The sequence below is a fragment of the Pteropus vampyrus genome, unplaced genomic scaffold, assembly GCF_000151845.1.
Source record: "Pteropus vampyrus isolate Shadow unplaced genomic scaffold, Pvam_2.0 Scaffold15, whole genome shotgun sequence".
Taxonomy (NCBI): domain Eukaryota; kingdom Metazoa; phylum Chordata; class Mammalia; order Chiroptera; family Pteropodidae; genus Pteropus; species Pteropus vampyrus.
The window spans coordinates 3527348-3552855 of NW_011888796.1; the positions used below are offsets into that span (position 1 = coordinate 3527348).

General features: G+C 33.8%; 1 protein-coding gene across 9 annotated transcripts in view; it reads right to left on the reverse strand.

Annotated features, from left to right (window-relative positions):
• The window catches only part of FUT8 (fucosyltransferase 8), a 205222-nt gene that overhangs the window by 178210 nt on the left and 1504 nt on the right, over positions 1-25508 (reverse strand). For 2 of the 9 annotated variants that reach the window (XM_023526973.1, XM_011384255.2), the window contains exons 2-4: positions 21454-21523; positions 20686-20779; positions 19492-19576 (exon numbers count right to left, since the gene is read on the reverse strand). The exons of 6 other annotated variants lie outside the window; for them this stretch is intronic. The gene's annotated coding sequence lies outside the window, so the exon portion shown is untranslated. The remainder of the gene's footprint in view (positions 1-19491; positions 19577-20685; positions 20780-21453; positions 21524-25508) is intronic. One more of the 9 variants, XM_011384272.2, reaches the window with a different exon arrangement.

Here is a 25508-nt window from a genome sequence, read left to right on the forward strand (position 1 = left end):
AAATGGTGATCTCAGGAATTCATTTGACTCCAGGTTTGTCAGTAAGTACAGAGATGTCACTGACACCCACAGCAGCATGGCAGTCTTGCAAAGAGGCAGGTATTCAGCAGCAGATTCTGGGGTCAAAGATAATTAATAGTACTTGCTGAAAAATCTGACCACATAATAGAAAGCATTCCTCTACACAGGGATTACTTATTTTCCAGGCAATTTCTATTCTACAGAGCACTTAAATCTAGAGTAAATCAAAGACTAACTGTATTACAAGTTAATTTGGTGTACTGTAGAAAACACATCTTTTTGTCTATTTCTACTTGAGGAGTATAACACCCTAAATACAATGTTTCATAATCAATTTGGCAAACATTATGGTTCAAATTATTAATACATGCAACTACCCGTTTTCTACATTCATTTGCAAAAGGAAATTTATAATGCCAAATTAGTTCGTTTTTGTTACCCAGACTGCTGTTGGGCTGCTTTCACCCACCAATTAGTACATACACTCTATGTATTTGATTTTACATTGACATTAAATAAAATATAATTAGTTCAAGAAAACATATAAACCCAGTAACAGTAAAAACCATAGTTTATTAAGCATCTACCATGTACCAGCCACTATTGATTATTACTAATTGATGTTAAATTATTTCAGTTAAACCTCAAAATAACAACCTTAGTTATTAACTCATTTCACAGACATAGAAATAAAAGATTGGTGAAGTTTGGTAAACTTCTCTCTTCAAGGTCACACAAGTAATATATGGTAGAATAAAGTCTGCTATCGAAGACCATGATCTTATTCACTTCACTATATTTACTGAGCACCTAGCAGCCAGGCACCATGAGAGGAAAAAAGAGGTACAAAATCATAGGACTTAACCCAAAGATATTCACATCCTAACATACATTCAACAAATATTTCTTGAGTTCCTATTACGGTTCAGGTATTGTTTTAAGGCAAATAGAAATTGTTTTTACTGGTGGCTCTTATTTGAGGCTCTCCTCAACTAATATTAACTCGATATAATAATCTCCATTGCCAGGGATTTTTGGAGAAATGGCTGATTCCACAGAATTGGAAGAAAATTACGAAATAAGCTTAGAACAACTTACCAAACCAGTAGCAAGAAAGCTATCAAAGACTAATAGGGTCAGGTATATAAAAAGATTCAGAAACCACCTCTTTAAAAGGCTCACTGGTCAAAGAGGGGACAATTTGAGCTAATTGACCATATTAATTACAACAGATTAAAATCTAAATGTCTGAATTCATGAGTTCATGAAAATCCTTAAAAAGAAACTGAAACATCTTCAGAGGTTTTTAGGAAACAAAATCACTGTTTTGAAAAACTAGTAAAAATAAAGAAATAAGCATTTATCCTGCCTTTCCTTATATACTGCACTACTCAATAATAAAAATAGCAGATGAGGAGAATATTCTATGGCAGTATCCAAAGTCATAAATAAAAGCAAAATGATTTAGAATATCACCAATTTGCAAACCCCAATGAATTCTTGAATCTAGGCATTAAATATCAATAGCTCCTAACATCTCGTAAAAAAAGACGTATCCAGATACCAAGTGCCCCCTGATGAACACAACCCTTCCCCCGCCCCCGCCACAGTCAGTCTTGCAGAAGAAGTCACACCTGATTCTGATCAAGCCTCTGCATCCCCTGGAAAATCTGCAGGACACATAGAGAACAGAGAGACATGCTGAATTACACCACTAGTATGCAATCAGCAGAATCCAAACTGTGGGAAACTCGATAAGTCCAACAGTCCAGGGTTTACTAGCAAAAACTGTACAGAAAAGAAAGAGATGAGAGGGGGACACACAAATTAAAAGGATGAAAAGACAAATCAAATTAAAAAATAAAATAGACAAGATCATATTATCTAGAGATACACACCTGGGTGATGAAACTATGGCTAAATATAAAAATCAAAATAATGGTTACTACTGCAGAGGAATGCAGTTATGACTAGGATAGAGTATGTGGAGAGCTTCTGGGGTAGCTGGCAAAGTTTTACTTCATGAACTGGGTGAGAGTTATAACTGTGTTCACTTTATAATACATTAAATACATTTGTTCTGTGTGGTTTTCTGAATATATGCTTTATTTTATAATAAAATGGTTTGGGGTGAAGTGGGGTTCTAAGTCTGACAGACATAGTTGAAATTCCAGCTCTATCACATTCCTGTGTGATCTTAGGCAAGTCATCTAATAACTCCATGTTTCAATTTCCTAATGTGTAAAATAGGGAAAATAATGTTTAACCATAATTATGAGCAAAGTATAGTTAAAATGTTCAGCAAAATGCCCACTGGATAATATTATTTCAATAAATGACAATTATTACCTATTCAAAAATGTGAAATCGTACTAGGTAACCACCCAAATTCTTTGTACAGAATGATTATAGTACTAATTATTTTAATATAAAAAATTTCCTATATAACACTTTGCATACAAATCCTTAAACATTAAAAAAAATCTAATAAACATCAGACAGCACTGGCCAGTAGTTAGACCAAATGCCTTATAATGCAGACATGTATATATATGTCTTTGGTTTTACTTTTTAAATTAACACACAGTAAAATAGACTTTTGGGGGGAGTGGGAATATTGAGTTCTATGAATTTCAGCACATATATAAATTTGTGTAACTACCACCACTGGACTCAGGAGACAGAACTCAGTTCCATCACACCAAAAAATTCCTTTAAGCTATCTCTATAGCCACATCTTCTCCCCATCCATGATCCCTGGTAACCTGTGATCTATTCTAAAAACAGTCATATAAATAGAATCATGAGATTGGCTTCCTCCACCAAGCATAATGCCTTTAAGATTCATCTAAGTTGCTGCATCTATCAACAGTTTGTTTCTTTTTATAATGGAGTAGTATTCCATTGTATGGTGTACCCATTCACACATTGACGTTTGGGTTGTTTCCAGTTTTTGACAATTATGAACAGAGCTGCTATAAACATTCATATACTAGTTCTTAAGGAAACAGTCTCATTTCTCTTGGGCAAATACCTAGGGGTAGGATTTCTGGGTTTTATGCTAAGTGTATGATTAATTTCATAAAAAAACTGCCAAACTGTTATCCAAGTAGTTGTACAATTTTGGATTCCTATCAGCAATGTGTGAGAGTTTCAGTTGCTTCACATCCTTGCCAGCTTGGTATTGTCAAAGTCTTTTGTTTGTTTTTGGTTTGCTACCCTATTAGGTATATAGTGGTATCTCTTTCTGGTTTTAATTGGCATATCCCTAATGACTAATGATGCTGATATACTTAGGGGATTTTTTACTATTACATTTAATTCTACTTGTTAAAGGGACTATGTTTAATATTTTAGCACTCAGCTTGTTAATGAAATGGTTTTATAAACTAAACTAAGCTCTATGTAGTCTCACAATCATTTACAACACTGAGGAGTTCAAATTGGCTTCACAAGCAATAACAGAAAGTTTATGTAAACATTTTCAATTCATTGAGTATAAAATGTATTCAAATAAATTCAACTTGTATTAAATTGAGTTTTTGTAGCTTTTTAATAAAAATCGAGAAAATTAAATAGCTTCTTTTTCAACTTCCTTCTATTCATCTTTCCAGAAGCTCCTTCCACAAAATAAACTAAGTGTAACATTATCACTCATCAAAAGTTTATTGAGTGCTTATTTTGTGCTAGGCAATATGCTAGACCTTAAGTATACAAATAAGTCAAATGACCCTATCCTCGGTTTTTAAAAATAAAGTATTTCTCATATCTTATACAGACTCATAATTTTTAAAAATTAACTATTTCTCATTTCTTATGCAGACTCTCTCTTTTAGAATAGTTTGATTTAAAAAAAAAATTCAGAAGACAGCAGAGTTCCAATATACCGCCCTTTTATTCAGTTTCTCGTATTATTAACATCTTACATTAGTATGGTACATTTGTTCAAATTAAACCATTATTAATATATTAATATTAAATAAAACCCATAGTTTATTCATATTTCCTTAGTTTCTAATTAATGCCCTATTTCTGTTCTAGGAGCCTATCCAGGATACCACATTATATTTAGTTGTCATGTCTCTTTAGGTTCCTCCTGGCTATAACAGTTTTTCAGACTTTCCTGCTTTTGAATGACTTGATAGTTTTGAGGAGCACCAGTTAGATATTTTGTAGGATGCCCCTCTATACTGTACTCATTTTAAACTTAAAAAACTTTACTTGTTCAATGAATCTCATTGTGAACCAAAGCTTGGTTCAAATTTTTTAATTATTATTCAACATGTACATTTTTCTAAAAATATATGAAAATAGGAAATGATCACTATTCTAAGGTGTAATATTATAAACTACAATTAAACTGACATCTACATTTCAATAATCTTGCTCACCTCTAACTCTACAACCATAGTATATAAAAGGTCTCCACATATCAAGGAAGGAAGGAAATGAAGTCCAAAAGTTATAAAGAAAACTAGTTACTGTCAATTTATTGTCTCTGTAAAAAATATCTTGTCATTTATCCTATATTATCATCTAAATAAGAAATTAACTACTAAAATTTCATGTAAAATATATTTCTTTTGTATAACTTGCTTACATTTATTCATTTTTCCGTCTTTTACTTAAGTGGCAGGTGTGATTTTGATTCTATTATAAAATACAGGTCTAGTTCTGTTACCTTGGGTCTAAAATAATTACTACAAGATTCCACTGTTATAAATTGCTACACAGGTTAAGTTTCTCCTCAGTCTCACTAAGGTCAAGGGTACTTCTCATCTACAACAAATGAGATAACTAGACTAGGACATATGATAAACCCTAATGCCTGTGAATTACATACCAGCCACAGGTGCCATAAAATCTAAGTTTAAAAAATAAATAAATAAATAAAAACTTTAAATCACCAGAGAAGTTAAGTCCGTGCCAGCAAGAGAGACTCTGGATAGATTTATCTCAAGGTTAGGACAATTTACTTAGGACAAGAAGTCACTTTCTGCAGCTCACCAACAAGCTTGGAAAACTAGGTTTTATTAAGGAGAAATAATACAAATCAAATGTGTTATAGTAAGTGCTAATAATTCAAAACCTAACTAAATTCTATCAGAACAAAACCACTAAAGTACAATTTTTTATTTCTTTGGCAAGGCAAAAGTATGGTGAGTAAAAAAGACAGGAGGAGACTGTTCTAGATTAAAAGAACTTAAAACAGATGTTACACAACCAGTTACAGTGAGTATACCTTTTGGGATCTTAATTCGAACAAACTAAATGCAAAATGACTTTTTGTACATAACTGAGGAGTTTACTATGAACTGAGTGTTAGTTAATTTTAAGGAATTACAGTTAATTTTTTTAGGTATGACAATGGCATAATGTCTATGCTACAAAAAAATCTAAGTTTCATCTTCAAGTATTTATGGATAAAACAGCATGATTTCTGGTATTGTTTTGAAAATACACCAACAAAGAAAGCATTGAGGGAGGTTAAAATCAAGTGATGATACATTGAGATTCGATGTAATTTCTATTTTTTGTTTGAGGTTTAAAATTACAAATAGAATAAAATAAGTAAAGCTTTACTACCTAGTGATTAAAATGTCTTCCTTTCATGCTAAACAAGTTACTGAACTGCCTAATCAAAGAGGAGAATAAATAGACATACTTTTAAAATTTCAAGGAGGCATACTTTTAAAATTTCAAGGACATAAATTTCTAAGAAAATCTGCCTCTCTGTCAAGACTGGACAGCAGTACTGTGAAGTTTATGAAACTACGCAGTACAGGAGCAGGAATTACAAGGACAAAAGAAAAGCTATTTAAAAATACTCTCACTAAAAGAGAAGGCAAAGTTCAGAAGTACAAGGAAAGGATGGCCAAGCGCAGCAGGAAAGAAAATTTGGTGTCATGAGGAGTGGAAAACTGGAATATTTTAGAAGCTAGTTCATTCTCAGGAGTAACATATCCTTAGGGTGATATCCAACAAGATAACTTCACACTTCATTGCCTTCTTCTTTCTCTGCACTGCAATCTAGATATTTCTTCATCCATTATATTTAAACTGGTGTGACATTATTAAAAGTATTCTGATCACTCTTCACAAATATTCTTTCATTTGCCTATCTATTGTTTTATGAACAACAAAGACTTTAGGAAAAATCTCTAATTTTAATTTAGAAAAGTATATGATGCCATTTAAGAAATCATAGATGATTCTGCCACGAAATAAATACTTTTTGCATTAGGAAAGAAACATAAAGTTATAAAAGACAATATTATCATCTATGGTAGAGACAGAGAAGTGTTATAAGTCCTAATCAAATTCTATTAGGTACCATCATACATTTCAAAGGATCAATATAGCCACTGAGACATAACTTTTCTATATAATATTCTTAAAATAAAAATAAAATCATTTTCTACTTACACAGATCCAAGAGCAGAACCAGAGTATAGAACATTTATATGATGGTTTCTTAGCATTAGAAAACTTCTGTGCATATTTTATGATAGTTTAAGACGGCATTTTTTTCCCCTTTAAAAATACTCTGCATCCATAAAGAAAAACTTGTAGTTTCTTTTTTTTCTCCATGAAACACTCTAGTTTACCAAATGAGTAATTTGCTTGAATAACTAAGACAATAAAATTTTTGTAACAGGCAAGAACTTTCTTCAAAGACCAAGAACACAAGTTCCATCCCCTTTACATGTTTTGAAATTTATTTATTTATTTATTCATTCATTTATTTATTTATTTTAATTTATTTATATTTAGGATTATGGCTTTGAAGAAACTTCTATCCCATCCTTGAAATTATGTGTCAACTGCAAATTATCAGAAGAAAAGACTAGATTGTTTCCCTCCATCTCTATTTCTGCTTCTCTCTGAGTATGATTCTAAACCAGCTTTTCTACAACATTAGAGCCTCAAGACTAAAGAGGACCTCTTTTCCTGCGAGGTGGAGTTTCAAAAATGCAGACAAGACTAGTATTTGCTAATTTCACATAACCATCCTTGAACCAATAACTGTGATGGTGACAAGAGTTGGACCATTTGACTACAAGCAGGATGAGTTCTCCAAAGAGGCAAGTAAAAAGAGGGGCATTAGTGATACAGACATAATTGTTGAAGGAGATGCTAGTTGACAATTAACCAAACCAGTCTATGTCTACCACCACGGGGGCAGGGGGCAGGGACGGACTTTAATGGCTACACATTATTTTTTAGAAATTATATCTTTTTCATTAGGAAATAAAATATCTGTAACTGCACTTACATTCTTTTACACTTCTGACTACAAGTTTTCTTTAAAATAATTAAAATTTCAGAAACTACCTAACTAGTATGGATAGCAGCTTCTAATTGCAGTGTTGTGCCTATGAACAAATATTATAGAAAACGTATAGAAGTGGAAAATGAAACAACATCTAGAGTTCAACTGTAGAAGAGTGATGATGTGATTTTGTTTCTTTGTTTGGTTTTCAACTGTCTGTCTCTAGCTTGGTGTTTTCTGTTAGACATGTTGGTTTCATACCTCTGTAGAGAGAGGCAGTTTAAAACCAAACAAAGAAACAAAATCACACCATCACTCTTCTATAGTTAAGACTTATAAGTTATTTCCCTGGTCCAGAAACTAAGCCTAAACTCCTCCTCTCCATACCCACTCCGTTGCTTGGTAAATGTCTCTCCTTAGTAGCCATCCACAAAGGAAATCTAATCTCCCTGGTTCTCCTTCCTTACTGTTCTAAGTATTTTCCTGAAATCACCCCAGAATAGTCAATGTTAAGAAACATCCAAACCTGTAGAGAATTTTTATAAGTTTATGTGAGCCAAACTGACAACAAATGCAGGGGAGCAAGATCTCAAACACTCTGCAGAATAACAGTTTTGCAGTTTCTTTTATTCATTTGAAATTAAGGAGGGAATGTAAGATTACATTACATAGAAGTAGGAAAAAACAAAGTGGGGCAGGGGTGTTGGATTACAGGATAGTTAAGGTTATGCGCTCTCTTGAGGTGGTTACAGTTTATTTCAAAGGTGTGTTAACCTAGATGCATAGAAACAATGAGCAAGGTTTGCTTAAAGATAAACCTTTCACTAAAAAGTTATATGCCTAGGGCATGGCTACCCACCATGACCTTCCTCATTAGTAATTTGTAATTAGATTGCCCTGTGAAGTTAGTTTCCGTAGAAACCCCCTCCCCATTTTTTGTCCACAGAATCATAAGAAGAACCATCATGAAGAAATATAAAGTTTTTTTAAGTCTTACAAAATTCCCTGGGACTTCAAATATCCTCACTTTACTAGACAGAACTAATAATGTCAACTAGTATTCATTCACATATCTCCTTGTCTCAAAAAAAGTAAATTGCTTTTAAGACCCTAAGCATTAGGTGATATATTTCAAAGGGTCTTTCTTTAACACAGGCATGATACAGAGGTGGTGGTGGTAGGACCAAATCAAGATCTTTTGGCCCTAAGAACAAAAAATATAATAGCATAACCCTTTATCACCCCCTACTAAATACTAAACAAGTTAATTCAATAAAATTATTCTTTTTGATTACTACTTCAAAAATTTTTTTAAATTAGGAGCTTTCAATTATTTTAAAATTCTTTTTCCTCTACTTTGCTGGTATACTAAGCCTTTGTTAGATGTGTCTTTTGAGTAATCAACACCAAGTAGTGGTAAGAAATAGAAGTAAAAGCAGTTGCAACTAGAGGAGGTCTACTCTATGTCAGGTATTTTACATGCATTATTGATAATTCTTATGACATCCACAAAAGGGAGGTATTATCAACCCTGTTTTACTGATAAAAGAAATGGCTTCAAAGAAGCTAGATAAGATGCCCAAAGTCACTCATGCAGTAAATAGCAGAGCTGAGTATCTGAAATAAGCCTTTCTGTCTCCCAAGTCTGATCTATTAGATGTACTGCCTGCAGGACATTTCTTCAGAATCTACTCCTGGACGAAATTTCATTTCAGAGAGACATCGAAAATGATTTTTAAATACATCATTTGATAGCACTCAAATTGTCCATGAAATCAAATCACCAAAAACTAGGTAATGGCTGTAAATATATAGCTGGGATTGCTGCATTGCACCATTCCAGAGAGTTTTGTTTTTGTTTTGTTTTGTTTTGTTTCGTTTTGTTTTGTTTTGTTGTGTTTTTTAATGTGAATGGTCCTCTGGATTGTGTGATGTAGCAGCTACAACCCAAATGCATGTCAAAAGCCTTGTCAAAGTCATTTACTCTTCTGTTTTGAAAAAAAACTGCAATCATTTCTCAAAAAGTAGATAAGCATTCTCACACTGTTAAAGAAAGGTATGTTAAATCACATGAAAATATACCTCACTAGTCATCAAGAAAATGCAAATTAAAACCACAATGATATACACCTACTAAAAGAGCTAAAATAATAAATAATTTAAAAAAAACCTGACAATAGCAAGCATTAGTATAGATGTGGAGCAACTGGAATTCTCATACATTGCTGGTGGGAATGCAAAATGGTATAGCCAACTTTGGAAGTTCGGCGGTTTCTTACAAAATTAAATATACAGTTACCATATGATGTAGTAATCCCACTCCTACGTATTGACTCGAGTGAAATAAAAACTTAAGTTCATACAAAAACTATTCTCAAATGTTTGTAGCAACTTCATTCATAATTGATGAAAACTAGCAATAACCCAAACATTTCTCAACAAATGAATAAACAAATTATGGTATATCCAATCATACTACAATTACTTAGTAATAAAAAGAAACAAACTATTGATACATGCAACAACATGAATCTCAAATATATTTTCTAAGTGAAAGAGGCTGACTCAAAGGTCTACATAACTATAATCCCATGTATAGGACAATAACCTATAAATGGAAAAAGCAAAACAATAGCCATGGAGAATAGATGTTTACCAGAGGGCTATCAGAGGGATAGCTGGGAGAGGCTAACTATAAAGGGGCAACAGGAACTCTGTGTCATGTTAATGGTGGTGGATACAAATTCTATTCATTTGTCAAAACCCATAGAACTGTATATCACAAAGTGTGAATTTGACTGCACATAATTAAATTTTTTTTTAATTTAATGCATGAAAAATACAGAAAATATGCCAAATGAAAAAAGGAGTGAAAGAAAAAGGAAAGTTTTTTTTAAATTACTAATTCTAGAAATGGTTATCCTCTGTAGATAATATAGCTGCCTCCACTGGGCTGTGAAGATAAAATGTAAAATGTTTAACACAAGGTTTACTACACAGTAAATTCTCAGTGGATACTAGGTACCCTTCCCTTTATCCACTTCTCTCTCTTATATATGCATTTCTCTTTCCCTGTGTCTACCACTCCCTTCTTTTCTTTCCTCCTCCTCTGTAATGACTACAGATTGTTTCTGCCTACTTCATATTCCTTCCCTATTTCTACGGCTAATAATAATTAGTTCCCCCACACTTATCTTTGGGGGATACATTCCAAGACCTCCAGTGGATGCCTAAAACCACAGATGATACCAAACACTACCCAAACTATGTTTTTTCCTATACATACAATATCTATAAAGTTTAATTTATAAACTAGGCACAGTAAGAGATTAACAATAACTAATTTAAAAATAGAACAACTATAACAATATATTGTAATAAAGCTATGTGAATATCTCTCTCTCAAAATACAGTCATGCGTGGCTTAACAATGGGGATATGTTTAAGAAATGTGTCATTAAGCAATTCTGTCATCATATGAACATCACAGAGTGCACTTAGGCAAACAAAGACTATGTAGCCTACTACACACCTGGGCTATGTGGTGTAGTCCAATGCTCCTAGACTACAAACATATAAAGTATGTTATTGTACTGAATAATTTAGGTAACTGTAACACAATAGTAATTATTTGTATATTTAAATATATCTAAACATAAAAAGGTACAGTAAAAGGACAGTGTAAAAAATAAAAAATGGTACATCTGTATAGAGTACTTACCATGAATGGAGCTTGCAGAACTGGATGTTGCTCTGGGTTGAGTCAGTGACTGGCGAGTGACATTACTGTACACTACTGTTGACTTTATAACACTGTACACTTAGGCTACACTAAATTTACTTAAATAAATTTTCTTTCTTCAATAATAAATGAACCTTAGCTTACTGTAACTTTTACTTTATAAACTTTTTAATAGTTTTAACTTTCAATTCTTTTGTAATAACAAAGCTTAAAACAAAAACACATTGTACAGATGCACAAAAATATTTTCTTTTTATCTTTATTCTATAAGCTTTTTCCTACTTAAAAATTTTTTTTTTACTTTTTAAACTTTTTTGTTAAATACGAAGACACAAAATACACATTAGCCTAGGTCTACACAGAGTCAGGATCATCATTGCCACTGTCTCTCACCTCCACATCTTGTCCTACTGGAAGATCTTCAGGGCAATTACACGCGTGGAGCTGTTGTCCCCTATGATAAGTGGCTTCTTCTGGAATACCTCAAGGAACTGGCTGTGGTTCATTAATTTCAGAAATATGTCCTTGGTGGTCTGCTTAGTGTACTTCTTTATTCATCATATTCGCCTGTAAGCAAACAATGCTCCATGAACATTCCTATTAATAAAAACCTTTTGGTGTTGGGGTCCAGGCTTTCAAACTTTTTAAAGAGCTTGCTGAGGTCTGCAAAAGCTTCTGTTAAACCTTCACTGTGAATTTCCTTGAAGATTTTTCTTTTTATTCTCCTGCAGTTTCTTTTCCTCTTGCCTCTTCTTCAGCTATGCATTCCTGTTCCTGTTCCAACCACTCCGCATTATTTAATTCCTCAGGAACCACTTCTAGGAGCTCCTCAATGCCATCCTCATCCATACCAGGTTAAAGTTATTTGCCATTTCAACCACAGCCTTGTTGATTTTTACAACCTCTTCATTCCTGAAAAACATTCATGAAGTCATGGACAAACCATCTTGGCTTTCTTCTTCCAGATGTCATTCACACACTCTTTGGTGACATCACCCCAAGCCTAAGCAAGGTTCTTAATGGAGTCACAGATGCTGTAATTCTTCCAGAATTGCATCAGTGTCTTCCTCAGCTGAGTTGCAACAAAGGTCCTCCTCAGACAGTAGGCCATAAAGCTGTTATAATTTCTTGATCCACTAGTTGGATCAAAGAGGTGGTGTTGGAGGGAGAAACACCACTTTGACATTGGGATGAAGATCACCAATAAAAGGAGGATATCTGGGAGCAATATCAACAATCAGCAAAATCTCAAAAGGTGTGTTATTCTCCAAACAGTACTCCATTTCACTGGCATAGCAATTCAGTAGGGCAGCCTAGAAGAGGAGTTGAATTATCCAGGACTTCTTACTGCTCCTGCAGTACACTGGTGGTGTGTACTTACTGATATTCTTGAAGACCGTGAGGTTCTCACTGTGCCAGATCACAAAGGGTTTCAATTTGTAGTCTGTACCATTGTCTCTAAGCAAGACTGTTATCCTGTCCTTAAAAGCCTTGAAACCTGGCATTGAGTTGGCCTCCTCATAGATTAAAGTTCTTTCAAGCATCTGTTTCCAGAATAGGGAGGTTTCATCCATATCAAATATTTGCTCTAGCAAGTAATTTTCTTCCACAATCAGTTTACCTGATTCTTTAGCTCTCTTCACATGAGCATGTACATATTCATCACTCACTTTCACATTCTGTAATTCTTTATTCACTTAAACCACCCAGAGCTAGCAATAAATTCAACAGCAGAGTTGGATCCAGCCTTTTCTTTCAACATTACAAACTTTTTGCTTTGGCCATGACTGTCATGTTGCTCAGAGGGATACACTTCTGTGTCTGGTCTCCAATCTAAGTCATTAGAAATTTCTCCAAGCCTGATATAAGCCCTTCTCGAATTTCTGTTAGTCTCATTGCCTTCAATAAAGCAGATCCTTTAACAGCTTGTCATTTTGTTTTTGTTCTTCCTAATTGTAGCTATGGTGGAATGGGACGTGCCTGACTGGCAAGCAATAATCATCACTGATTTTCCACCTTTGTAGTCCTTAATCACTTTTAATTTCATTTCCAGTTTAATTACTCAACATGGCTTCTTACTGGCAGCACTAGCAGTAGATTTTCTACACTTAGGGACCATGATGAACAAAACAACACAAGATTAAATCAAGAACAAGAGAAAACTATGCAATCAAGAGACACAGTAAATACGAGATATATGAGGCTGCTGCTGGCATAACATGGTATACTATTTTACAGCAAACTTTTTGTTTTATAAGTAGAAGGAGCACACTATAAAATAACAATAAAAAGTATAGTAAATACAAAAACTGGTAACACAGTCACTTCTTATCAAGGATTAGATACCACACATAATCGTATATGCTACAATTTTATATGACTGACAGCTCAGTAGGTTTACACCAGCATCACCACAAACACGTAATACGTTACACTATGACTTTACAGCAACTACTACATCACTAGGGGATAAGAAATTTTCAGCTCCATTATATTCTATAGGACCACCATCATATATTCAGTGAGTCACTGACCAAAACATCGTTATGTGATGTATGACTGTATCTTACGGTACTGTACTCACCCTTCTTCTTGTGATAATGTGAAAAGATACAATGCCTACATAATAAGAAGAACGATGAAGGCATTGTGACATAGAGTTAGGCTACTGTAAGGGTTACTTGAACACAAGCACTATGATACCATGACGGTCAGTCTGATAACCAAGACGGCTAAGTGACTAATGGGCGTGTAGCATATACAGCGTGGATATCCTGGACAAAGCAGTGATTCACATTTGGGGCAGGATGGGGCAGGACAGAGCAAAAGAGAGATTTCATCACACTACTCAGAACAGCACACAATTTAAAAATTATGAACTGTTTACTTCTGGAATTTTCCATTAATATTGTCAGACCACCAATGATAGCAGGTAACTGAAATCACAGAAAGTGAAACTGTGGACCCTCCTATAATAATTTCCTGGCCATGTTTTTTCCAGGCTGCCAACGTTCAATGGGAGGCATCTGAAATATGTTCTAAGCAAAAAGAAAAAAGAGAAAGAGAGAGAGAGAGAAAAGGAACGAAGGAATGAACAAACTGTGGATAAGGGGGAACTACTATATTCCCATCCTTTGGGGAACTGACCCTCCCACGTTTTATGTGGTTCTGAAGACAACGTCAGTGACAATTCCCAACAGTGATTAGTCCAAGAATGAGCCGCAATAGAGGCCTTCCTTCAGAAACTGTTAAGTTCTCAGTGGTCTGAAACATGCATTTCTGCCATGAAAGAAGGCTTCTAACATAGCAAGAAAATAAGACCAACACAGAAATAAGTAAAGGCAACAAATAGAGAATATCCTAAAGATATCGTTTAAATTCCTGGATCTGCCTGTTTCTGGAATCCTCCACCTCTGTTCTTCCTACTTACAAAGCCAGTAAGTTACCTTTTCGTATAAACCATTTTAGAATTGTTGTTGTTTTTAATGCTTCCCGTTTTAAAAGCACGAAACGCTTTGTTTCTCTAAAAGCAAAAATAGTAAATTATCTATTTACTTGCGGTGGCCTTCATTAATTTATCTTCAGTATTAGTGGCTATTAATATAAAGATATTACACAGCCCTACTGTAGGGGAATCACACGTGTGAAAAGAGGTAGAAATGAAAAATAAAGCCATATATAAGTAGACTGAAAATAGCTGCCCACCAAAGATTTACATTCCAAGTGTCAGGAACTTAAAAACAGCTTTTAATGCAAATTTTTGTCAGATTCTAAGACTTCAATGCAGGTAGTGCTCACTTTCACAACTTACATTTTGCCACTCTACTCGCTCAAAGCTAGGTAATAAAGATATGTTACTCTGTGTCACTCTGACTTCACATTGTTCATTCACTGATCTTTATCAATATCTGAAGAAAAGCAATAGCATATGCCAATAGAAAAAAACACACACATGAAGTAAAGATTAAAGCAAAAGTCTTATGAGTTCACAACATATAATAAACTTCTAATAAGTTCTTTCTTTGGTTTGCCTGTGATGCCCCTACTTATTCTTAAATGTCACCTCCCTTAAATACAGCTTCCCCCACATTGCACCCCAGTAGAACTGCCTCTTCTCCTTATCATAGTAATTACCAAATTATAATTATTTATATGTTAGTGGTATGAGAACCTAAACTTCTGGTAAAAAATGAAATGGAAAAGAGCAGATAAAGTAGAGAAACACTGTAGTAACAGAATTCACAGGCTGAGAACTGAATGGATCTGATGGGGAAATCAATGATGACTCAGAATTCAAGTTTGGGAAATGGGAAGGATAAGGCAGTAACAAAGAAAGGAAAGTTAGATAGAATACATTTTAGGAGAAAGAAAATTCAGATTTGAGCATATCGAACTTGACGGCATGACAAACATATGGGGCTCTCCAGCTGGAAACAGAAGTTCATACACTTAAAGTATAGGAGTCATCTGAAAGAGGTACTCACTAAAGCCAAGGAATAAGGAAAATAATTACGGAAAATGTATAAGGCATAACTTAAAGAAACAAGTTGACCTTGCAAATGAAAAGATGAGTGACTAGAATATACAGGAGAGCCAGGAGGGTGACGAAGTTATAAGGAGAATGGAAGAGGAAATAGGAGTTGACAGTGTCAAATCTGAAGAATTAAGACTGAAAAAAAAATCCTCATTTGGCAATTCAAAGGTCACTGGCAACAAAAGAGAGGTTTAGTAAAAAAGAAGGTCGCAAAATTGAAACAATAGACATACTGCTATTTCCTTTGAGGTGTTGTCATAATACACAAAAAGAAAAGAAAAAACAGAAAAGAGAGAAAAAAGAATAAAGAAAGGTATTGAGTGGTTTTTTGTTGTTGTTGTTGTTGTTTTAGGCCATTAAAGATGCTGTTGGGGAGGTTGAAATAAAAATGATGAAGCAGTTAACAAATGAACCTATATATATTCCGATAGATCAAAGGGATAAAAGAAGTAGCCATGAAGTAGCCATGAAAGCCTAAACGACACATCCTTAAAACCAAATGGTAGAGAGGAGGAGAAATTACACAATTCAGAGATAAAGAAAAGCAAAGCTGAAGAAGCTTCTGTTTGATCATCTTAATCGTCTTATTCTTTTGAAAAAAAAAAAAATTTAAGTGAAACAACCCACAAAATCTAAGACAGTAAAGATGTTCCATCCCAATAAACCCATAAGCTGAAAATATCTTTAGTTGAAAATGCATTTAATATACCTAATTTACCAAACATCATAGCTTAGCCTAGCCTATTTTAAATGTGCTCAGAACACCTACGTGAGCCTACAGTTAGGCACTTTGTAGACATGATAGGATGCAAAAACACAAAACACAATTATCCAAAAAATGTTAGCAACACAGTACACTGTACGGTATCAGTTGTTTATCCTTGTGATTGCATAGCTGACTGGGAGCTGCAGCTGGCTGCCACTGTCCAGCATCACGAGAAAGTATGGTATCACACACTGGTAGCCCAGGAAAAGATCAAACTTAAAATTTGTTGTATGGTTTCTACTGAGTGCATACTACCTTCATACCATCATAAAGTCCAAAAAATGTAAGTTGAACAATTATTAAGTCAGGACGGACTATGTACTGGAATCAGGGGCTAGGAAGTGGGTAGAATAGGTATGAAATAACCCCTGTAGAAAATCAATTAGAAAAGAATTGCCAACCAATATAAGTATTTTGGAGCACACTTTCTAATCACTTATTCATCTCATTTTCACTTAACTAGCAGAGGGCACAAGTTCTTTAGTCTATTGACTTGATTATTATTCTTTTTTAAAGGCAGCTTTCTATATTGTGATCTGAGGTAATGATGTTCTGTATTTCTTTTCCATTGTGTATTACTCCATTTTTTCTTTGCTGTCAAATCTTTTAAATTAATCATCTTAATGCTTTAATATGGTTTTAGTCTTGCTCTGATGTTTTGCTTAAATATCAAAGTAGTATTTGATTACTCAAGAAATCCTTAATATCTACTTTCGAAAAGACAAGTATTTGAGAGAACTATATAAAGAATAAGGACTCTAAACCTAGAAATAGCTATATCTTCTGACAGCTGCTCATTTATTATTATGATTAAAAATAAAAATGCCCTGGGAAAATATAAATGATGATCGTCTTTAATATTTTGAAGCTTCATAAGTTATAGAAAGAAGTGTCTCTTTTCCTTTACACTGAAATTTTTCCAATTACATAATTCATGCTTAGGTACTTCATATGTATTACAAATTCAGTGGGACATTTAAAAATAAATATGGCATAGCATACATTCAAAAGAATAGTGTTGCCATAAAAATAGTCACCTTAGAAAGCTCTATACTTATTCCTAGAATGCTGCCATTGTATAAAAAGCTTTGGGATTCAACTTTTGGAACTTCTTTAAAGTCTTAACACAATTTTTATAACATTGTCAAAAGTGACAAATCTTCTTTAAATATAGCTTTGATTTGGGGATATTTCTTGTTATCATAAATTTTAGATAGGTTTATCTAAATTAGAAATACTACTTTTGAACAGAAAGTGTGACTACAATGCATGAAACAAATTTTCTTATGCTGCTATAATGACACCATCATTAAAATATATTTATAGCTACACTCCCCTCCTCCACAGTGTCTGCTCTGTGGGTTACCACTCATATATATATTCTAGTATGTTCGGTAAAAATAAAAGTTCGATCATTTTATAGACACATTTTTTCTATTATAATAAAACAAGAAGCTCTAATGATTTCTAAGAGTCAAATTATTGAATATTTGAAAGTAGTTAAAGCACTCCCATTTTTAAATTTAGCTAGCTGTTATTCAATGCCTTATCTTTTTTTAATATTATATTAAAAATGCACATTACCCATTTGGCATATACCTGATATCAGCCTACTCGTCAGATGCCTATTCCTGTTACAAACACATCCACACACACATGCACACCTCTATTTTTAATTCTCTATATACATATTTTTTTGCCCCAGTTTGTCACCTAAATGTTACCTATTGGCTTTCCCTCCAAATGAGCCCTAGGCGTCTTCCGTCGGGAGACATACATTTTCTTTGGTTCTTCTTTGAAAAACAGTCTAATCCCACTCAACTTCCTTGAGCCCAACTTGGTTCAAACTTAACTAAAATAGTTTCACCTCACTTCCTACACCCAAAACAAACAAAAAATAACTGAAAAGAAACTTCAATCACTTTTGAATTTCTACCTCTGAGAATTATTCAACTTTGTCTTTGTTCTCTTCAAAAATCTTCATTATTAAGTCAGCATTTAAGATTATCTCTATTCTCAAAGTTATGCACAGGAACTAAGAAATGCCCAAGAAAAAGTTTAATCAGCCATCTTGACTTTTCGATTCATAGTGACTACATTTAAGGGGAACATTTTAGGTACATTCTAGGAAAAGGTCAGTGAATATCTACCCAGCTGTGAAAACTGAAATAGAAGAAAATCAAAATAACCCATTTTATGGAGAAAGCAGCAGAGGTCCAGAGGGGAAGTTTATACATTTGGTGGCAGAGCCAACACTAGCATCCAAGTCTCCTGATTTCAAGTTCAAGGCTCTTCTACTTTATTCATTCAAATTACTAAACAGAATTATACTAAATCGAAGGAGCCAGATACAAAAGACTACAGATTGTATGATTCCATTAATATCAAATTTCTAGAAATAGCAAAACTATAGAGACAAAAAGCAGATCAGTGGTTGCCCGGGGCTGAGGGTAGAAACAGGGATTGGGCAAGCAGGCAAGAGCGAGCTTTTTGCAGAGTAAAAGTGTTCTAAAACTGGACTGTGATAAATGTTACACAACTGTATTAATTTACTAAAATTTGAAATATAATTTTTATGCTATATAAATTAAACTTTAATAAAGCTATTCAAAAAGTTCCTAAGAGGAAACTCAGAATTTAGTTTTAAGTCTGCAGAGTTCTTAGGAAACTATATGTCTAAATATCACTAAAACATGAAGAAACCAGCTTTTCTCAAATTTCGGATCCTTTTCCCCTCAGAATTTCCAAATTAGGGACCCCAACTTCCAACCTCGCATTTGCATGGAAACAGAAAGTGACAGTACTGCACAAATATACACATTAGGAAATATGCAAAATTCTGTGAAAACACTTTAGATATTGATCATTATTTCTTTCTTGACAGGATCAGCACTAACCTAAGTAAGCCTCTGCAGACAGTTATAGAATAGAGGATGTGTTCTTTTATCTGTTATCTGGTCTGACAAATTGCTTCAAAATAGAATTCCTTGCTGATTTTATTCTCATTACAACATTTACACCATTATAATTCAAACACTAATACAGTCCTTGTATTAAGAAGAATTATTCCTAATTGTGTATTAACAAGTTTATTTAGTTATTATTTGTGCAACCTTAGCTTACTCAGATTGACAGCACATTCTTTGTTTACTTACAAGTTAAAAATAACATTCTCTCTCTCTTTCTATGAAGGCTTTACATCCATGAGAAGTATTAAGTTGATCGTTCTACTGTTTGGACCTTAAAAATAAACATAGTTTTAATTAATGGAGGCCTAGAGACCTGTAGCTATGTCAGAGGAAGCAATCAGGATTACTCAGTAAACCTACATTTCTCATGCTGCCGAGGCTTAGTTTATCAAAGCTAAGGAAAGACTTCTTGGCCTCAAGAATTTCAATTACCACCTTCCTGAGCCCTAGGGTCTCACTAAACTTTCTAAAAGAGAAAGAAAAATCTGATACTTATAAAAAGAAAGCAAAATGTTTACCCTGGCCTAAGCTCTAATTTTAAATAGGTTTTCTCAATGTTACGATCTTTTGACATTTGCTAACTGAACTAAGTAGTTATTCAAAGAAATCAAGACATGAAAAATATAACACGATCTCTACTGAATATACCTCTCTTTCAGGTACAAGTATAATTCCACGCGTTAGAGAAATTCAGTCAGATCCCAAATGATTAGGGGGCCTAATTATCAAACACACACTTTCTCCTTATGAACTTTTCACAATAACTGGCTTAAACCTGCTAACAGTACTTCCATGAATGGAGAACATTGCCGCTGATTTAATAGTTAGTTCTCTTCAATGGACACAGTATTTTTTTTTTTTTTACATTATTGCAATGAGGCACACGAAGAAGGTGAAAAAATGTTCTAAAAAACCAATTTCTTGTAGTCTAAAACTCCGTAGATGAAGACAGAAAAAAATAACACAAGAGGCATGAAAATGCACTCCAGGAAATTGGAAGAAGAAATGATGATATTAAATATTAAGTAGAATATAACGTGACTGATACAGGACCCTTAACAATGAACCAATATATCCCATATCCTTTTTTATATAGAGGTGCAAAATCATTTTTTAATAAATAGTATTAAACTCTATACCAACTGAAATTCTTCCGTTCCTTGCCTACTGCCTCAAAAGGAAACTAAATCATTATAATAAACCTATTGTAACATAAAAGTTAATACTCTACCACGACATGTTCTGTGAGCTCTAAGGAAAAAAAATCCTATAAAGACAGTTAATTCCTACATTTCCTACCACTGCTGGGAGAGGAAGGATGACAAACAGGGAGGAAAAGGAAGTAAAGGGAGAGAGGAAAACTGAAGAAATCTTCCTCACCTCCAAAAGGGGCAGGCTCATCAACCAGCACAATCCTCTGTCTCTCTCAACCTTGATTCTTCCTTTCCTTGACTGCTCCAAACATAGCTAAGGTCTGAGACAATGGATATAATACTGAAGCTGTAAATTATATTTTCCACCTTTAACACTAATCAAGATAGTACAATCAATTATGCTTTTAAAATTATAAAAATGATTTTAAAAACTAGCTTATGAAATGTAGACTTAAAGTCATTTAATAACTTTGGTATGCTTTTATAGTTTGATAGTTTGTAAATATTATTTTTCCTACAGGAAAGTTTATTCTGGTTCTAGCTATTAACGGGATTTGATACTTCATTTATGGGATATGATATAAATAACCATTTACCAAATTATTAAAAATTTAAAATTCACTCATAGTTCATTAAAATCTTGACTGAATAAGATTTACACAGACACAAAACAGGTTCATTTTAATTATATGTTTGAGGTAATTCGAATAGAAGAATCTCCCACTTTTATTTTACTTTTGTTCATTTATAATCAGAAAGTTACCGAATTTAAAGTTCATGTCATGTAACGTTTCTCATAACAGATTCTAAAATAAACATTAGCTTGATTTCTAAAATTGACATCAATATTTTATTATTTTATAACATGAACTTTATTTACACTAACTAGTCATCAAGACTGTGGCAAGTAGAACTGTTATATCTATCTTAACATAAATATCTTGTCATATTTATTCAGTTTATCTCACTGGGAAAATACATTTGAAAAACTTACAGCAAATACAGGGACCATATCAGAAGTGATCTCTCAAGTTTTATTCCAGTGCTTCAATGAAGAGGTTATACTACAGAACCAATACAAAAGAAAAGAGAATAATATACCAAAGGCAAGTTTGAACTACATCAATATTAGCCTTATATTGGTATAATTTGTCAATTAAAAAAAAAACTTAAAAATCAAAACACATTTTCCTTTCACATTCATTTTCTGACCAAAAAAAATATATATATATTACAAAAAGATATTTTTAAAAGTAGGTGAGTGAAGCATTAGGTATGGCAAAGAAAGCCTTTTCAAAAGAAAAGTTAAATGAAATTAATCCTATAGCTGTTTTTTGTAGAGTATGAGTAACTCATATTGAAACATATGGCATAATCCCATGGTTCTATTTGCTCTTCTTCCATTAAAAAGTAAACATACAGTATCATATAAAGTTTATATGGGTTATACGTTTAGAATACTGTAGAAATGTAGATAGTCATTTAATCAAAGAGGAAAAACCTATGTCAGGTGAGTGATATGGTTCATTGGATTGGTTTGGTTCCTAATTATTCCAAAGAAAAAACTGTGGGATGATGGAGGGTGAATGGAGGAAGGGAAGATGTAAGCAAAAGAGTAAAATGTAGAAAGAAAGTCGGGCTGAGAACTGAGACTGATCTGTTAAACAATATATCTTAAATGCATACACATCCCCATATCATTTTCATCTGTTGGGAAACTTTTAAAAAATCAATTGTCAATATCTTTTACTTTTAAACATGTTTAATTGTCTCAGTATAACAAACTACAATTCAATAACAATTCAAACTGCAAAAAAGAAACCATACACTTTATGATACATAAATATAAGCCAGAGAACCATTAAAAGGAGAACCAAAGGAAATCTTGTATTAGTCCCCTAAAGGCTACACCTACTACATTACTGTTAACTATAGAAGACTGGAAGTAGATATCTCACATGAAAAGTATCAAAGGACCAGTATTGATGCAGGGTATAAAAAGTACTATAATACTTTTAGTTTCAGAGTTGTTTAGAATCTTAGTTTTATTTTATTTTTAAGTCAAGAGATTTATTTACATATTTATATTTACTCTTATGATTATAAAATGGAGACACTTTTACTTTTATAAATGTGCTGTAATATGAAATGGATGTATTTACCATTTAATTAAGCCAAGAGATTTACTAAATGTAGTTTATAGTAAATCAAAAATAACCATTAAAAATGGTAAAAGAAAAAAGTAAAAAAAAATGGTAAAAGATACATAAAAATATTAACCCCCCTACATATTAAGGGGTTAATATGTAGCATTAACCCCTTAAGTACGGTAAACATCTCACTATTCTGTATCTCATAAATACTGTCATTCCTTTCAAAGAATCTACTTTTTTAAATTTTACCATCATTGAGATTCTATTTACACAATAAAGAGCAATGACGAACACAGAGCCCAACCACTATCCTCAGAAAACTAAATATTCTAATAATTTTGCTATATACATTATCAATTTCTGGCCTCAAACTTGAATATATGAACTGTGAGAAGTAAATTCACATACCTAACTGATTACAGTTTAGAAATCTAAAAGTGCCATAGACCAAAAAATATTCATATTCAAAGGCACAAATTCAATTTATTAGATTGGCTGGACTCACTACATTACACTGCAGGAGACAGAGGTTAAGAAGTGACCTTGGGATTCTGCTCTCCAGATGTCTCAAGTGTCTGTTTATTTATTGAAAGTACCTCTACTTTTAATAAGGTTACTAGGTATTTATTAAATTGGTATCTTTGCCCATATAGGACTCTATCTGAAGATTTTTGAAATTTTAGGACTGTAGCTATTATAATGAAAAAAATTTAAGAAGATGCAACATAAACAAAGAGTCAAAATCTACTCCTTCCTTTGTGATGCACTGCACAAAAGAAACTACTATCACATAAAGTTTTGGGGCATATTTTCAGAGATTTTAAATGAGAAATTCAATAAACCTTAAACATGTACTTTTTATTATTTCAGATCCTGAAAATTCTAATTTGTAATACATAATATATAGACTCCATAATAAATATATACTCCATAATATATATATAAACAACTACATACAAATATATGCCCATATCAATTCCCTTACTCTTTTAATTAAAAATTGATGTTTTTTCTGGTAATGAAAATCTGGTTTGGGGTGTTTTAAAAGTTCAAACATGTATTAAGCTATGCTTTGCTTTGGCACTAGCTCCCTCTCCAGACCAATCTACTAATACAACTGCACTTAAAAAAATAAACAAGAAACACAAGTTTTTCCAAGCCACTAGCAAATTTCAAAATTCAGGACTTTAAAAGGCATTCCAATTCCTTAAATTAACTAGTTAAAATGTGTAACCAAACACTGCAGAATGTAATCATAATTATTGTTTTTTTCAGTTCTATACATCTCAAATAGAACTGGCTTGTAGGAGAACAACTTCAAGCAACTCTTAAATTTTAAGGACATCCTAAAACATATTCTATATGGTGCTATATTTTATTGAAATTATTTTGAATCACTATCCAAATAAACCACAACATACTCTTCATGTTAGCTCATCACTTGATCGAAGATACATTTTGCAACTGTTTCTGCAATCTATGCAAGTTTCGTTCCAGCTGTTCAGCTCTTCAATTCAAGTAGAATTCTCAATTTATAAAGCAACAAAAGGAAAATCCATGCTTCCAAATCGCCCTTCTATGTTCCTTATAGCCTATTCATTTCTAACTCCCCATATTTTTACATACTAAGCTGTAAAATTACAATTTCGAATGTTTGAATTCTCATCTTATTCTTATTACTGTATTTCTAAATCAAATAATCAAGACTTTCTATGCACATTTTATAGTATAATTCACAATGCTAGCAACATACAGGGCCTTATTATTTAACACTGCATTTTAGGTTATTTTAAAGAAGGCAGAATACAACTTACTTCTTTCCTAAAATGTTTTCTATATGATGCGCCCTTCAAAAGAATTATGCATAAACACATGGAATTTAAATTTAACCAAGAAAATAAACATACACTTAAGCCCAGGAATAACAAGAGAAAGAAAAAAAAATTGGTATAATGAAACCTTGCCTACTGTTTCTAAAGAGAGCCAAGACAAAGTTCAATCAGTTACTTGTGGTGAGTTTAATTGTAAACTGATTTTTAAAAAACTTTTGTTGAAATCTGTTCTGTGTTACCTCGAGGTTTGGGGTTATCTACTGGAGATTCTGGTTTCCTAGGTGTACCTTCTTGAGTTGGATCGAGTCAACTGTAAATTAATTCGATCATGGGAAATAGAAACAACACCTCTCCCTGCTTTTATCCAAGGCCTCAGTTAAAAGGCTAATAATATATGGCAAAAAGTTAAAAGCTCACCAGGGATAAACCCTAACCATGACATTGCCATTTAACTTAGGAAACACACTGCGTCTCTGACGTTCTGTGTAGCCGAAGATTGCAATCCCCACAGTGAGAGAACAGGTGCTGCGTCCGACTACCCTCACTCTTACAGGACAAACCTCTTGACTAATAAAGATGGACTCATTTGACCTTCCTAAATAACTTTACTCAAAAGCCGCCAAATCATTATTTCCACATTAAATGGGAGGACCAGGGGCACTCACGCCATTAAGTGCCCAAGCTTTGGCCCTCCTCTCCGGGAGTGGATCTTTGTACGGGTCCACTCCCTGACTGCTAGCCCCAGGACACCTCTAGAAAGCCCCTAACGCACAGGCATCCCCCTCCCCACAGTCCGTGACTACTGGGACCGAGTTGCCGTCGAGAGGGCAGATAGGTGTGGAAAAGAGAAGAGGGACACCTCCCACCCTGCCCCCATCCCTTCTCCTCTCGGCTTCGGCCCCTGCCCTATGCAAGGATGTGCGACGCTGAGGGCAGCGGCGGCGCCGCTCCGCGTCCCAGCCGGGGCGACAGGCGCCCCTCACCCCCTAGCCCGCGCCCTTCGGGCCGCCCAAAGGCACCCGCCAGAGCGTCCCGGGGTGCCCTCCCCACTTTTCCCGGAGCCG